We start from the raw sequence: 16425 nt of genomic DNA on the forward strand, positions 1-16425 counted from the left end.
TTTTTCGGGTCAATCAGAAATACAATTTGGCTGCCATGGCCGCTATTTTGCTACTAAATTCTAATAGGCCGATCTCACTTAAAATTGGTCTAGGAATGATCAGCTCATGGTCCTGACAAAGTTAAGTTAACATTATACTATTTTTTACTCAAATTGGTACATATTTCAACAAAAAAAAAAATACTGTAGACTCAGGGGCCTCTTGTCTCAGTTTAGATCTACTTTCAATGATCATATATACGAGATGATCATTGGGGTGTCATTTTTTACCGAAAGTCGATCTAAACCCCGAAAACATGTAAAATTATTCTTAACACCTTAGTTTAGGTCCAAATATATATAGGCCTATAGGTCTAGCTGTAACAAATTCTCAGGTCCCTGTGATTGTGACCAATTACTTGTCGCAGTCGCGAAAGTGACCATATTAAGTTTGCTGAGCTCATTCTAAAGGACCAACATGCTTAGATCTACATGCATAATAAATGTCCCTTAACTGGCTGGCATAAAGTGCTACAAAAAATAGCAAACTTTTTAAAGCTAAATACTTGTAAAGAACATTTCTTGTATTTGAAATACAATACTCTAGACAAAACATTAAATTTGTTTATTATATAATTTGCAAACCAGTTTATGATATTCAGGTTAACATTTGACAAGCAATATTTTAGACAAATTAAAATGCATGTTTGAAATTTGTCAATTGTAATTGTAGATGTTCCATCCACTCTTATTACTTTGTATAGGGAGCCAATAAAGAACCTGAAGGGAATGATGAATTTTCAGGCATTCCTGGTGGAAAGTATGGTTTTCTTCAACTACTTGATTGTGCATATGAAGATGGCTTTAAATGCACGATTTGTGGAGAAGTGCCATCCACCATACTTATGGGTGCAACAGGCCTTTCACATCGGAAAGTGTATGCCCCACCAGTCCCAGTGTTAACACTCGAGGAGGAAGGGTGTAAGTTTCCAATAATTAAGTCAGTATTCATCATTCTTCATCTTTTTGATTAAATTAATTATTGTTAATAAGTTTCATTCGAGATATATGTTATTAACGCCTCAAATAAAAACACTTCAACATCATGAGTAAGAAAAGATGAAAAAGGGACAAAATCAGTTTTCATTATCCAGGATAGAGCTTGTACATAATACGAAAAATGTCCAGAGTTTTTCTACCTTTACGTCCTTTTTATGGCAATACCATGTGAACGATTTTTAGGGCATAAGCTCACGGTGGATATTGACCAAATTTGGTCTGGAGTATCATTGGCTAACTACTTATCAATTTTGTATTAACGGAAGGTATAGGCAGATGGACGGGGCCAAATAGGGGGGAAAAGGTAAATCTTCAAAAATCTTATTCTCAAACAATAGAGAGATTTTGCCAAATTTGTTCTAGAGCATCTTTGGACTAAGGAGACTAGATTTTATATAAACGGAGGGTGTGGCCTCTCTGGAGACAGAGAGGCGGGGCCCAATAGGGAAAATAGAGAACAATCTGTCTCCTTGTGTACAGATGAAGGGATTTAAACCAAATGTGGTCTGGAGCATCCTTAGGGTAAAAAGATTCAATTTTGTATGAACTGAGGGTATGGGCCCAATAGGGGAAATTTATGTAAATCTTTTCAAAGCTTTCTCCCTCTGTGTGGATAAAGGGATTATCACCAAAGGGACTATCTCCAGCTATGTTAAAATTACAGATATAGGACTGCCGCCTTAAAACTTTTGTTTCAGAAACTTTTAAGTGCTACAAGATTTATGCTGCTGTTTTAACTTTTTTCAATCCCTCGTACATCACGAGTTATTACTTTGAATCACTCTTCTAATTATCTATATGATTAATTAACCTAATTACAGCATGGGGGTCAAAAAAATGGAATATCAGCCTGAAAGTATTTTTCTGAAAAACAAAAATCATATAACTTTTTGCATCGAAATACTTGGGAAAGAACTTTTTCTTTCATGTAGTGCTTCAATATTATATTTATCATCCAGAATGTGAGTTTAATTGAACATTTTGTTGTATATAGGATTTTTCATTCTTGTTGGACTTATATACCAACAATTTTCATAGTATGAAAAAGTGGTGTTATTTCAAAAAGGAATGCAAAAATTCAGTCCAAAACAAGTGATGGAAAGTATTCATTTGGCACAACAAAGTACCCTGTGTACCCAAAAAGGTGAGGGCCTATGACACCTAGCTGGTATCCACCAAAAAGCAATGCACCTGATTACAGGTTATTGGTAATGAAATTCGCTGCAAGCCTATTAGCCTACAATGAACCTTTCAGTGCATGTTAGGTCAGAAACAATTCCAAATTACGATTAATTCATCACTTGGCGTTATTGATAAAGGTTTTGTTAACAATCAATTTTGAGATCAAATGTAATTCTCTTGTCACTGTTTTAGAACTTGTTCTTATTCCTTTTTTGGACATTTTTTCATCAGACTTTTGTTTTTACATTGCTTTAAGGTGATATTTCAAACTCATTTGTTAATATTCATCTCATAATGAAGAGTAAATGTATTGGTGAAGGTCGCCGTCATATCTTCGCAAAATCTTGAAAACGTAAAGGTACACCAAATGTAAAAAAAAATCCATAATATATATGCCTTTTGAATATACTGACTAAAAGTGGGATAGATTGCTCAAATGAAGAAGTTAGAATTAGTCAGAAGTGCTACATAATGTATCTGCGCTAAAGAGAATCTGAAACAGAACGTTTCGAAGATGAAACTACTAGAAGCTTTCTTCTCTTAACAATCAAGGACCTGTTTTACGGGTCATGTGAACATAAAGTAATGTTGTCGCTGTTTTAATAATTTTTATTCAAAAGGAAGCAAATCTACACTTCTGCAAAAATGTGCCAGGCATCAGTTAATTTTGACACACAAATTGTGGTGTTCTGCGTCATCACGTGTATGCTCATTTAATTTTATTGGCAATGACCTTAACCCTTGTACGCAGGTTATCCTATAAGAAAGAGGGTCTTTAAACTCTCAATTATGAAGTAAATCGTCTGAAATAATTGATGACCTTTTAGAAGTGCCGTACATCTTATCAAAGAATCTATCAGCCTTGATTCTCAATTTTTGTCTCTTGGATGACCAAGGCTGCAAAGCTTGGAGAGGTTGGTCAAAGAACAGTTTCTCAAAATCCATACATACTTTGTCCCATTTCTTTCTTCCTCAGTCGGTATATACCAAAACTACGCAAAATGCTCTTTTACTGTTTTGGGTTAAGATGAAAACTGATCTCTTGTAATTAAATGTTCCGCTCTCTTTGACACTTCCCTGCCTACTATTTCAAAAGCTTTTCATTTTGTAGTACAAGCATTGAATAAATCTATAGTTTCAGTGTTCCTTTGTCCTTACCATTTGAGTAGGAAACGGTTACTTTCATACACTATTTTATTCTCAGAAACATACTTTGTAGACAAAGTGACTGCCTTCGATGGTACATACATTTATATTAAAAAAAGTGATAACCATAAGCTTCAGAGATGACCAGAGGGAGCGTAATTATCTTAAACTCATGGACATAGCTCTATTTGATGGCTACATTTTGGACACAGTAGGACCATTCTCTGGAAGCCAAAATGATGTAAGCATTACAAAAAACATCATAGACAAGCTCCAAATGGTTGGAGCAAGACGATAATATTAATGTAGTCGTTGATCGTGGTTTTAGAGATGTCCTGCCAATGTTAGATGCATCTGGTATTAATACCAGTATGTAATCGTATATTAAGACTGGTCAGAGCCAACACTCTGATCTACAGGCTAACAGTGACAGAACAGTTACTAAATCCCGATGGATTGTAGTCTTATCATGGCCGTCTTAAGCATTAGATATTTTTTAGAAATCAATTAATATCAAATTGCTTCATTGATATAATTGAGGAAGTACTAGATATTGTGACTGCATGTCTAAATTGGACACAGGGACCAATTAATCAAAGATCATCGGAAACTGACAGAAAAGGCAGAGAACTCGTACATCAAATGAAGTTTCTACTTACTAAAACAAACTGTTTGGCTCAGAAGGTGAAAACAACCAGCTCTCTCAAAGAGGGTGAAAACAACCAGCTCTCTCAAAGAGGGTGAAAATGACCAGCTCTCTCAAAGAGGGTAAAAACAACCAGCTCTCTCAAAGGGAGCCAAGACAGAATTCATAAAGATTATGAAATATGGGTAAACACATTTCATACTCTTGCATCTTGCAAAACATTATCTGTTAATTATGTCATCTAACTTTAATACATGTATATATTTAAAAGAACAAAGTAACCAACAAACATACAATCTCTGAATTTCATTGATATTGCCAGAAAATTGTCTGGGAATCTGACAACTGATTGGGCAGTAGAATGAATGTTTTGATGGTCATCTTGAAAAGGAATAAACAAGCAAATCTTTTCCAAACATGTTCTCTGTTGATTAAACATTCATTCCATCTAAGTTGGAACAAAATATTTCTTCTTTTCTGTCAGTTGTCAGTCATAATGCTTAGACTATGCACATAGCCATGAATTCTGATGTATAGACTATATGGTCATTTGATCCCTTCTTTGAATATGTTGGGTAAATCTTAATATTTAAAATTCTTCTCTTTCCAAAGAAGCGGAGGGATTAATCATTTCATCTTCACCCTATAACCAAATATACAATTGATAGGCATGAAGGTAAGAAAACATTCATGCTACAAGGATTGGCCCGGTGTGGTATATACTCAGCAGGTTTTAAATTGAAAATCAAATACCAGGTGAGCTATCCCTTGGCCTCTTGTTTCCATAACATTTAAAACATGGCGATGAATGCAAAATCTGAATAAACACAGCAATTATTTGTTTCTCATATTTTTACCACATTTTCATAATTAACAAATAAATGCATCTACGGTTCTTGCGATTTTCTTTAAGACATACCTGCCAACCCCGGATATCTGAAAGAGGTTAATGACACTCTAGTGTGCAAAGTCTTTTTCGCAACAAATGCAAGAAAAGTAGATATTAGATTAATAGTTTAATATTTGATATGATATTTCAATTATGCAACAGGTACATTTCTACAGCAATAACATCACTGACAACCCTTGTTGTATTCAGCTGTAGCAGATTTTGCAGCAGCTAATACACTGGCTGGTGGTTGATATTCATACAACTGAGCAGGGCACACAGAGTGTTATTATCCAAATCTTCTCTGAATTCAGTGTATATTTTTACAACGAGGAAAGTTCTTTCCGAGTCTGCATAACTATTTGGCAGTACCAACAGTGTTTTTTGTCAGTCTAAACAACATGAAATCTTGGTTTCTGAGTCAACATGTCTTTGACCGTAGCCATTTGTCCCGTGAACTGTTCAATCCTGTCATCATTTTCACATGCTGGAATGTCACCAACAGGGGCTTGTTGATAGTCTAAAAACTGTTCTTCCAGCAGCTCCAGCTGGTCCTCCTTCATAATTCCTGGAAATCTCTTCACCAAATTCAAAACTGAAAAATCAAAGATTTGTCAATAACATACCTTATAAAATTGACTCATATGTGAGTGCATGTACGTGTGTGTTTTTGCAGCTAAGAAAAACTCACCATTGTCTGATGTAAATCGGTGGTTCATTTGTGGGTTGATGAGTCGATGAGTCCAATATCATTCAGAGTGGTGTCAGAAAAGGGAAATTTTTATCATCTTGCTGACAATGGTTTGGTTGCTCTGAAACATAAAAAAACCATAGGAGATTTACAAATATAGAGTACAACAAACAGGGTTAGACACTAACTTTTGCTTGATAGTCCACAGGACTAGTTGAATATGTTATTTACTAGACCTTCGTCAATGTAACTTTCGTAGTCCAAGATTTCCTATAAGGAAACATCACCATATACATACAGCCCAAAACATCAAAAGTAATCGACTGTATAGGGGACTTAAAATAACTACTGCCATAAAAATATGGTGAAGTTTTAGGAAAATTTTGACAATTATCTTGCAATATATCTTATTTTAAGTAGTTTTCTAAATTTTAGAAAGGAATATTCTTATTTCATAATCATATATTTCACATGTCGCAAGAACCAGTTAGGTTGATTTGCTAGTCCTTGCTGAAATCTACTAGTCCAGGACCAGCCGACTAGTATTAGTGTTGACCCCTGACAGAGAAGAAAGTCACTGTATGATTTAGTTTCGTACTAACCTTAGATTTTTTTTTCTGTCTGCATACCAATGGCATCCTGTGAATCCACCATATAGTCTCTGTTCTACATTCCAATACTGATCAGTCCATCCCTCAACTGGTTCTCAGGATCATCAAATGGAACAGTGGTAACATCAGGGTGAGGAGATATGACAGATGCTTTGACAAATTTCCTTTGGAACTTTCTCAGTAGTCTTCGTATTTGATCACTGAAAGTTCCAATTCTTGCAGCATCAGCCTATAATATCTTAGAGAAGCTGCTAGCATCTGAAAATCTGTCAACTAGATTTACATGTAATAAATCGTTTGCATGGGTAAAAAATGGTTTGTTTGTATATGTTATTATTATGAAAATACATATAATCTTAGTTAATCACCTAAAATGCTGTATTGAATTCATTCATTGGCATCAAAATGAATTCCAAAAGGTTGAAGTATATTTTCATCTCAGGAATTTCCAAATGCTGTGCTACTCTTTTAAATCAACCTTCCTCGTCACCAACCCTACATGACTTGAAATAGCTAAGTAATGCTGGCCAGTGGTGGAGGGTATGACTCGCACACTTAATAACTACTAACCATCTTGTGCTAACATGCTTTAATATTGTGAGAAGATCAACATCCAGAAATTTGAGAAATTCTTTGTATTTCTCCTTCCACTTAGAATTCCACTTAGAACTATCTACATCGTATGTCGACCCAGTCACACTTGACTATTACGCAAACTGTGTTTGAAGTGGTAAAATATATCCACAATAAAATCTTCAACTGGTAATGGTAACATCTTGACTGCAGCACCAGAGCAAAGATTGCCCTAGTGACAGATACAGTCAATGTCCATTAGATGAGGTTGTTTTTCTTTGATTCTTTGCATACGATCAACCAAGAATACTGTGTTTCCAAAGAACTTTGACTCTCTTCTGACACTGTAGCTATGGAGAATGCATATACATTATCATAAATGACAGTTTCTGGAGCTGTATTAATGAAAGAACATTTTCATGAATTATACATAATTAATGTACCTGCTGATTGTGAAAAAGGATGGAAATCAATACACCCCTAGGGCCAGGAAATTATGCCACAATAATTTTCAATCACTGGCAGGAATGAGGTTTGGGGAGGCATGCAGAGACATTTACAGTTACAGTATGTTTTAGTCATTACCCAATCTCTCTTTAACTCCCCATCCCCGAGATACTTTTTATACCATGACCAAAATGTCACCACCCCCTCTGAAAAGTCTCATATTTCTATAGGGCAAGTGAGGTTATGTCATTGCTCAGCGTCTGTCGTCCATCCGTTAACTTTTCCTTTAAATGACTTCTTCTGAAGAATGGGGGAGCAGAGAGTCATGATATTTGGCTAAAAACTTCCTTGGTAAGATCCCGACAAGGTACGAAAATGACCTTGACCTACTTTTAAGGTCACAGGATCAAATATGTCAAACACTTAAAACAACTTCTACTGAAGTACTGAATGGTATAGAAACGTAATATTTAGCTGGTGACTTTGTGGGATAGAGCCTGACAAAGTTTGAGAATGAAAAAGACCTTGGCCTACTTTCAAGGTCACAGGGGTCAAATATGTCAAACGCTTTAAACGACTTCTTTTGAAGAACTGAAAGTTATAGACTCATGTTATTTGGCTGGTGGCTTCCTAGGGTAGAGCCCGACAAGGTTTGAGATGAAAATGACCTTAACCTACTTTTAAGGTTACAGGTGTACAAGGTCAAAGGGGTCAAATATGTCAAACCCTTAAAACAACTTCCACGAACTGAAAGGTATAGAATCTTCATATTTGACTGGTACCTTCTTTGAATGGAGCTTGACAAAGTTTGAGAATGAAAATGACCTTGACCTGTTTTTAAGGTCACTGGGGTCAAATGTGTCAAACACTTTAAATGACTTCTTCTGAATAATCTAAAAGCATAGAATTATAATAATAGGCTGGTGGCTTCCGGTGAAAGAGCCACAAAATTTTGCAAACGAAAATAACCTTAACCTACTTTCAAGGTCACAGGGGTCAAATATGTCAAACACTTCAATCTACATCTTCTGAAGAACTGAAAGTTATAGAATCTTAATATTTTGCTGGTAGCTTCTTGGCGTGGAGCCTGATAAAATTTGAGAACGAAAATGACCTTAACCTACTTTTAAGGTTACAGTGGTCAAATATGTCAAAGATATCAAACGCTTCAAATGATTTTTTCTTAAGAACTGAAAGGTACAGAATCTTAATATTTGGCTGGTTACTTCTTTGGATTGAGCATGAGAAAGTTTGCAAATAAAAATGACCTTGACTTACTTTCAAGGTCACAGGGGTCAACATGTCAAAAAAATTAACGACTCCTGAATAATCAAAAGCCGACAAAGTTTGAAATTGAAATATTTGTAGTTCAGATTAATGTTTGATGAGAATGTTTTGCTATGACTCCTTAAATATCAAGGTGAGTGATACAGGCCCTATGGGCCTCTTGTTAATCCAAATTAGTTGAACAGGACATTACTGGGAATATTTATCCATCCCTACCCTATATAGTATATAGTGATAAACAGGATATATAAAGAGTGCTATACAAAGTAATACACAAGAGTATACAGATATTGGTGTACAGAAAAATATAAGGAATGTTTTACATATAATATAGCAGGTGGTATACAAGGTATAGAAAGATAAGTAAACAGAAAGTAGTGTACATTGTATAGAGGGTGTTATTATCCATACCTACCCCACCAAATCCCCAACCCAAGGCCAGGAAATTATGTCACAATAATTTTCAATCACTGGCAACAATGAGGTTTGGGGAGGCATGTAGAAGCATTTACAGCTATTTTATAGTCATTACCCAACCTCTTCAACTCCCCCCATCCAGTGGATACTTTATATACCCTGACCAAAATGTACCCATGGATACTTTATATACCCTGACCAAAATGTACCCCGTTATTCCCTACCCCACAACATACCCACCCCTGGGGGCCATTAAAATATGTCCACAACATGCCAGTTATTTTATCATCGTTACCCAACCTCTCTTCATCTCCAAATCCCCCCCCCCCCCTCCAATTTACATTTACACCCCTATCCCTATGAAAAATAAACAATTATTACAACATGTGATACAAACATATGTCCAAATCCAATTACAAGAGTACATCTATTAGAAATTGACATACAATTATAAATATATGAAGTAGTACATGGATACAATTTTACTATATATTACATCAATCTTTAGAAATATGTTTCAAGATAGTTTGAAAAGAGTAAATCATAGTTCATTTCTAACTAATTATTTCAGTAATAAAGTTCCATTTACTTTTAGTTTTGTCCCTTTTCTTAGTACTATAGGAGTACAGACCAACCTCTTCTATTTTTTTTGTAGTAGGATAAATATAATTTACCCATGGAAAAAGACGGAGTAGTCTCCCTTTGCTTACAATAGTAGATGAAAAACTTCAAGAGTAGCAATAAAAAAAATGTTTCATAATCAAATCTAGCAATACTGACCCCAAAAAGTATTGACTGAGAATTAAATGGTAGTTCAATGCCATGTTTAATTTGTATAAGATTAAAAAATGAGGATCAAAAGACCTTAACATAGCGAGTCCCAAAATAAATGTAACATTGTCTCCCTTCCATTTTCACAAAACGTACACCTTTCTGTTTCCATTAGTTTAGCTTGCATTAATTTGACGTTAGTGTATAGAATATTATGCAATATTTTAAACTGGAATTTTCAATATTTTTATTCCAGCAAATCCTCACCCAAAGGCCAGATACCACCTCGACTGAATCTCGTACTTTGCAAGAATCCTGACTGCAGATGATGTACCGTGTGTATGTGGCAATCACTGCTGTTTGTTTGTCTTGCTGTCTCCATCAGAATGTTAAAGTCTTTTAGATTTCTATGCAGAATTCTAGTTAGAATAGTTTTCTCACAAGAACAATTTGCACAGTAAATCAGTGCTTTGTTACCTGCTAATTTTAAAAACACGACTTGGATAAAACTCTCAAGGCTGTCTAAGAAGGCAATCGTTGGCATAAAACTCATTATCTTGCCATTCCTGGTCAAGGCTGTCTAAGAAGGCAATCTTTGGCATAAAACTCATTATCTTGCCATTCCTGGTCAAGGCTATCTAAGAAGGCAATAGTTGGCATAAACCTCTATCCTGGTCAAGGCTGTCTAAGAAGAAAATGATTGGCATAAACCTCTTTATCTCGGTCAAGACTGTCTAAGAAGATAATGGTTGGCATAAACCTCTTTATCTTGGTCAAGGCTGTGAGCCTAAGATGATAATGGTTGGCATAAACCTCTTTATTTTGGTCAAGGCTGTCTAAGAAGATAATGGTTGGCATAAACCTCTTTATCTTGGACAAGGCTGTCTAAGAAGATAATGGTTGGCACAAACCTCTTTATCTTGGTCAAGACTGTCTAAGAAGATAATGGTTGGCACAAACCTCTTTATCTTGGTCAAGACTGTCTAAGAAGATAATGTTTGGCATAAACCTCTTCATCTTGGTCAAGGCTGTCTAAAAAGATAATGGTTGGCATAAACCTCTTTATCTTGGACAAGGCTGTCTAAGAAGATAATGGTTGGCATGAACCTCTTCATCTTGGTCAAGGCTGTCTAAGAAGATAATGGTTGGCATAAAACTCTTTATCTTGGTCAAGGCTGTATAAGAATATAATGGTTGGCATGAACCTCTCCATCTTNAAGACTGTCTAAGAAGATAATGTTTGGCATAAACCTCTTCATCTTGGTCAAGGCTGTCTAAAAAGATAATGGTTGGCATAAACCTCTTTATCTTGGTCAAGGCTGTCTAAGAATATAATGGTTGGCATGAACCTCTTCATCTTGGTCAAGGCTGTATAAGAAGATAATGGTTGGCATGAACCTCTTCATTTTGCATTGGTCAAGGCTGTCTATAAGAAGATAATAGTTAAGCTAAATATGCAAAAATCAATTGACATGCATTTCAATACACCACTAAACTGAAATTAAAGTTAGGTCTTATTTCAATTGTCATATATTACACTTATTAATGTTGGACATATTGCATTATTACTTAATATTCTATCCTTACGAATGATGATATTGTATATAGTGTGACAAAAATGGTATTTGTTTTGTAGTGTACAGTGTATAGAAGCTGCTATATAGGGTATAGAAAGAGAGGTAAACGTTAAGTAGTGTACAGTGTATAGAAGTTGCTATACAGGGTAAAGAAAGATAAGTAACAGAAAGTAGTGTACATTGTATAGATGGTGCTATACAGGGTATAGAAAGATAAGTAACAGAAAGTAGTGTACATTGTATAGAAGCTACTATATAGGGTATAGAAAGATCAGTAAACAATAACTAGTGTACATTGTATAGAAGCTACTATATAGGGTATAGAAAGATAAGTAAACAATAAGTAGTGTACAGTGTATAGAAGGTGCTATACAGGGTATAGAAAGATAAGTAACAGAAAGTAGTGTACATTGTATAGATGGTGCTATACAGGGTATAGAAAGATAAGTAAACATTAAGTAGAGTACAGTGTTTAGAAAGTGCTATACAGGGTTTAGAAAAATAAGTAAACGTCAAGTAGTGTACATTGTATAGAAGGTGCGATACAGGGTATAGAAAGATAAGTAAACATGAAGTAGTTTACATTGTACAGAGGGTGATATACAAGGTATAGAAAGATAAGTTACATTAAGTAGTATAAGTAACAGAAAGTAGTGTACATTGTATTGATGGTGCTATACAGGGAATAGAAAGATAAGTAAACATTCGGTAGTGTAAATTGTATAAAAGGTGCTATACAGGGTATAGAACGATAAGTAACAGAAAGTAGTGTACAGTGTATAGAAGTTGCTATACAGGGTATAGAAAGATAAGTAGACATTAAGTAGAGTACAGTGTTTAGAAAGTGCTATACAGGGTTTAGAAAAATAAGTAAACGTCAAGTAGTTTACATTGTATAGATGGTGCTATACAGGGTGTAGAAAGATAAGTACAGTGTTTAGAAAGTGCTATACAGGGTTTAGAAAAATAAGTAAACGTCAAGTAGTTTACATTGTATAGATGGTGCTATACAGGGTGTAGAAAGATAAGTAAACATGAAGTAGTGCACAGTGTATAGAAAGTGCTATACAAGGTATAGAAAGATAAGTTACAGAAAGTAGTGTACATTTGTACATTGTATTGATGGTGCTATACAGGGTATAGGAAGATAAGTAAACATTAAGTAGTGTACATTGTACAGAGGGTATTATACAAGGTATAGAAAGATAAGTTACATTAAGTAGTATAAGTAACAGAAAGTAGTGTACAGTGTATAGAAGGTGCTATACAGGGTATAGAAAGATAAGTAACAGAAAATAGTGTACAGTGTATAGAAAGTGCTATACAGGGTTTAGAAAAATAAGTAACAGAAAGAAGTGTACAGTGTATAGAAAGTGCTATACAGGGTACAGAAAGATAAGTAAACATTAAGTAGTGTACATTGTATAGAAGGTTCTATACAGGGTATAGAAAGATAAGTAACAGAAAGTAGTGTACATTGTATAGATGGTGCTTTACAGGGTATAGAAAGATAAGAAACAGAAAGTAGTGTACGGTGTGTAGAAAGTGCTATACAGGGTACGGAAAGATAAGTAAACATTCGGTAGTGTACATTGTATAGAAGGTGCTATATAGGGTATAGAAAGATAAATAAACATTAAGTAGTGTTCAGTTTATAGAAAGTGCTATACAGGGTACGGAAAGATAAGTAAACATCAAGTAGTGTACATTGTACAGAGGGTGTTATACAAGGTATAGATAGATAAGTAACAGAAAGTAGTGTACAGTGTATAGAAGGTGCTATATAGGGTATAGAAAGATAAGTTACAGAAAATAGTGTACAGTGTATAGAAAGTGCTATACAGGGTTTAGAAAGATAAGTAACAGAAAGTAGTATACATTGTATAGATGGTGCTATACATGGTATAGAAAGATAAGTAAACATTAAGTAGTGTTGATTGTACAGAGGGTGTTATACAAGGTATAGAAAGATAAGTTACAGCAAGTAGTGTACAGTGTATAGAAAGTGCTATACAGGGTTTAGAAAGATAAGTAACAGAAAGTAGTGTACATTGTATAGAAGGTGCTATACAGGGTATAGAAAGATAAGTACAGAAAGTAGTGTACATTGTATAGATGGTGCTATACAGGGTGTAGAAAGATAAGTAAACATGAAGTAGTGCACAGTGTATAGAAAGTGCTATACAGGGTTTAGAAAGATAAATAAACGTCAAGTAGTGTACATTGTATAGATTGTGCTATACAGGGTACAGAAAGATAAGTAATTATTCGGTAGTGTGCATTGTATAAAAGGTGCTATACAGGGTATAGAAAGAGAAGTTAACATGAAGTAATGTACAGTTTATAGAAAGTGCTATACAGGGTTTAGAAAGATAAGTAACAGAAAGTAGTGTACATTGTCTAGATAATGCTATACAGGGTATAGAAAGATAAGTAAACATGAAGTAGTGTACATTGTACAGAGGGTGTTATACAAGGTATAGAAAGATAAGTTACAGAAAGTAGTGTACAGTGTATAGAAAGTGCTATACAAGGTATAGAAAGATAAGTTACATTAAGTAGTGTACAGTGTATAGAAAGTGCTATACAAGGTATAGAAAGAGAAGTTAACTTTAAGTAATGTACAGTGTATAGAAAGTGCTATACAGGGTATAGAAAGATAAGTAAACATGGAGTAGTGTATATTGTACAGAGGGTGCTATACAAGGTTTAGAAAGATGAGTTACATTAAGTAGTGTACATGGTGCTATACAGGGTATAGAAAGATAAGTAAACATTAAGTAGTGTATATTGTACAGAGGGTGCTATACAAGGTTTAGAAAGATAAGTTACATTAAGTAGTGTACATTGTATAGATGTTGCTATACAGGGTATAGAAAGATAAGTAACAGAAAGTAGTGTACATTGTATAGAAAATGCTATACAGGGTATAGAAAGATAAGTAAACATTAAGTAGTGTACATTGTACAGAGGGTGTTATACAAGGTATAGAAAGATAAGTTACAGCAAGTAGTGTACAGTGTATAGAAAGTGCTATACATGGTTTAGAAAGATAAGTAACAGAAAGAAGTGTACATTGTATAGATGGGGTTATACAAGGTATAGAAAGATAAGTAACAGAAAGTAGTGTACATTGTATAGATGGTGTTATACAAGGTATAGAAAGATAAGTAACAGAAAGTAGTGTGCAGTGTATAGAAAGTGCTATACAGGGTATAGAAAGATAAGTAAACATTAAGTAGTGTACATTGTACAGAGGGTGTTATACAAGGTATAGAAAGATAAGTAACAGAAAGTAGTGTACAGTGTATAGAAAGTGCTATACAAGGTATAGAAAGATAAGTAACAGAAAGTAGTGTACATAGTACAGAGGGTGTTATACAAGGTTTAGAAAAATAAGTAACAGAAAGTAGTGTACATTGTATAGAAGCTACTATACAGGGTATAGAAAGATAAGTAATAGAAAGTAGTGTACAGTGTATAGAAAGTGCTATACAAGGTATAGAAAGATAAGTAACAGAAAGTAGTGTACATTGTATAGAAGCTACTATATAGGGTATAGAATGATAAGTAAACAATATGTAGTGTACAGTGTATAGAAGGTGCTATACAGGGTATAGAAAGATAAGTACAGAAAGTAGTGTACATTGTATAGATGGTGCTATACCGGGTATAAAAAGAGAAGTTAACATTAAGTAGTGTACAGTGTATAGAAAGTGCTATACAGGGTTTAGAAAGATAAGTAAACGTCAAGTAGTGTACATTGTATAGATGGTGCTATACAGGGTACAGAAAGATAAGTAAACATTCGGTAGTGTACATTGTATAAAAGGTGCTATACAGGATATAAAAAGATAAGTAAACATTAAGTAGTGTATATTGTATCGAAGGTGCTATACAGGGTTTAGAAAAATAAGTAACAGAAAGTAGTGTACATTGTATAGATGGTGCTATACAGGGTATAGAAAGAGAAGTTAACATTAAGTAGTGTACAGCGTATAGAAAGTGCTATACAGGGTATAGAAAGATAAGTAACAGAAAGTAGTGTACATTGTCTAGATAATGCTATACAGGGTATAGAAAGAAAAGTAAACATTAAGTAGTGTACATTGTACAGAGGGTGTTAAACAAGGTATAGAAAGATAAGTAACAGAAAGAAGTGTACAGTTTATAGAAAGTGCTATACAGGGTATAGAAAGATAAGTAAACATTAAGTAGTGTACATTGTACAGAGGGTGTTATACCAGGTATAGAAAGATAAGTAACAGAAGGTAGTGTACATTGTACAGAGGGTGTTATACAAGTTATAGAAAAATAAGTAAACATTAAATAGTGTACAGGGAATAGAAAGATAAGTAAACATTAAGTAGTGTACATTGTATAGAAGGTGTTATACAGGGTATAGAGAGAGAAGTTAACATTAAGTAGTGTACAGTGTATAGAAAGTGCTATACGGGGTTTAGAAAGATAAGTAACAGAAAGTAGTGTTCATTGTATAGATAATGCTATACAGGGTATAGAAAGATAAGTAACAGAAAGTAGTGTACATTGTATAGAAGAAACTATATAGGGTATAGAAAGATGAGTAAACAATAAGTAGTGTACATTGTATAGAAGCTACTATATAGGGTATAGAAAGATAAGTAAACAATAAGTAGTATGGTTTAGAAAGATAAGTAACAGAAAGTAGTGTACATTGTATAGAAAGTGCTATACAGGGTATAGAAAGATAAGTAACAGAAAGTAGTGTACAGTGTATAGAAGGTGCTATACAGAGTATAGAAAGATAAGTAACAGAAAGTAGTGTACAGTGAATAGAAAGTGCTATACAGGGTATAGAAAGATAAGTAACAGAAAGTAGTGTACATTGTACAGAGGTAGTTATACAAGTTATAGAAAGATAAGTAACAGAAAGTAGTGTACAGTGTATAGAAAGTGCTATACAGGGTATAGAAAGATAAGTAACAGAAAGTAGTGTACAGTGNAAGTAGTGTACAGTGTATAGAAGGTGCTATACAGGGTATAGAAAGATAAGTAAACAATAAGTAGTGTACATTGTATAGAAGCTACTATATAGGGTATAGAAAGATAACAAAATAATATGAAGTGTACAGTGTATAGAAGGTGCTATACAGGGTATAGAAAGATAA

The 16425-nt window shown here is 34.3% G+C and overlaps 1 long non-coding RNA gene across 1 annotated transcript in view; it reads left to right on the forward strand.

The window, feature by feature from the left end:
* LOC110451240 overlaps nucleotides 1-10468 on the forward strand; it is a 10957-nt gene extending 489 nt beyond the window's left edge. The window contains exons 2-3 of the long non-coding RNA XR_002463050.1: nucleotides 744-960; nucleotides 9955-10468. This is a non-coding gene — a long non-coding RNA (uncharacterized LOC110451240). The remainder of the gene's footprint in view (nucleotides 1-743; nucleotides 961-9954) is intronic.
* The last annotated feature ends 5957 nt before the right edge of the window (nucleotides 10469-16425 follow it).

Source organism: Mizuhopecten yessoensis, unplaced genomic scaffold (assembly GCF_002113885.1).
Source record: "Mizuhopecten yessoensis strain PY_sf001 unplaced genomic scaffold, ASM211388v2 scaffold5877, whole genome shotgun sequence".
In the NCBI taxonomy this organism is placed as follows: domain Eukaryota; kingdom Metazoa; phylum Mollusca; class Bivalvia; order Pectinida; family Pectinidae; genus Mizuhopecten; species Mizuhopecten yessoensis.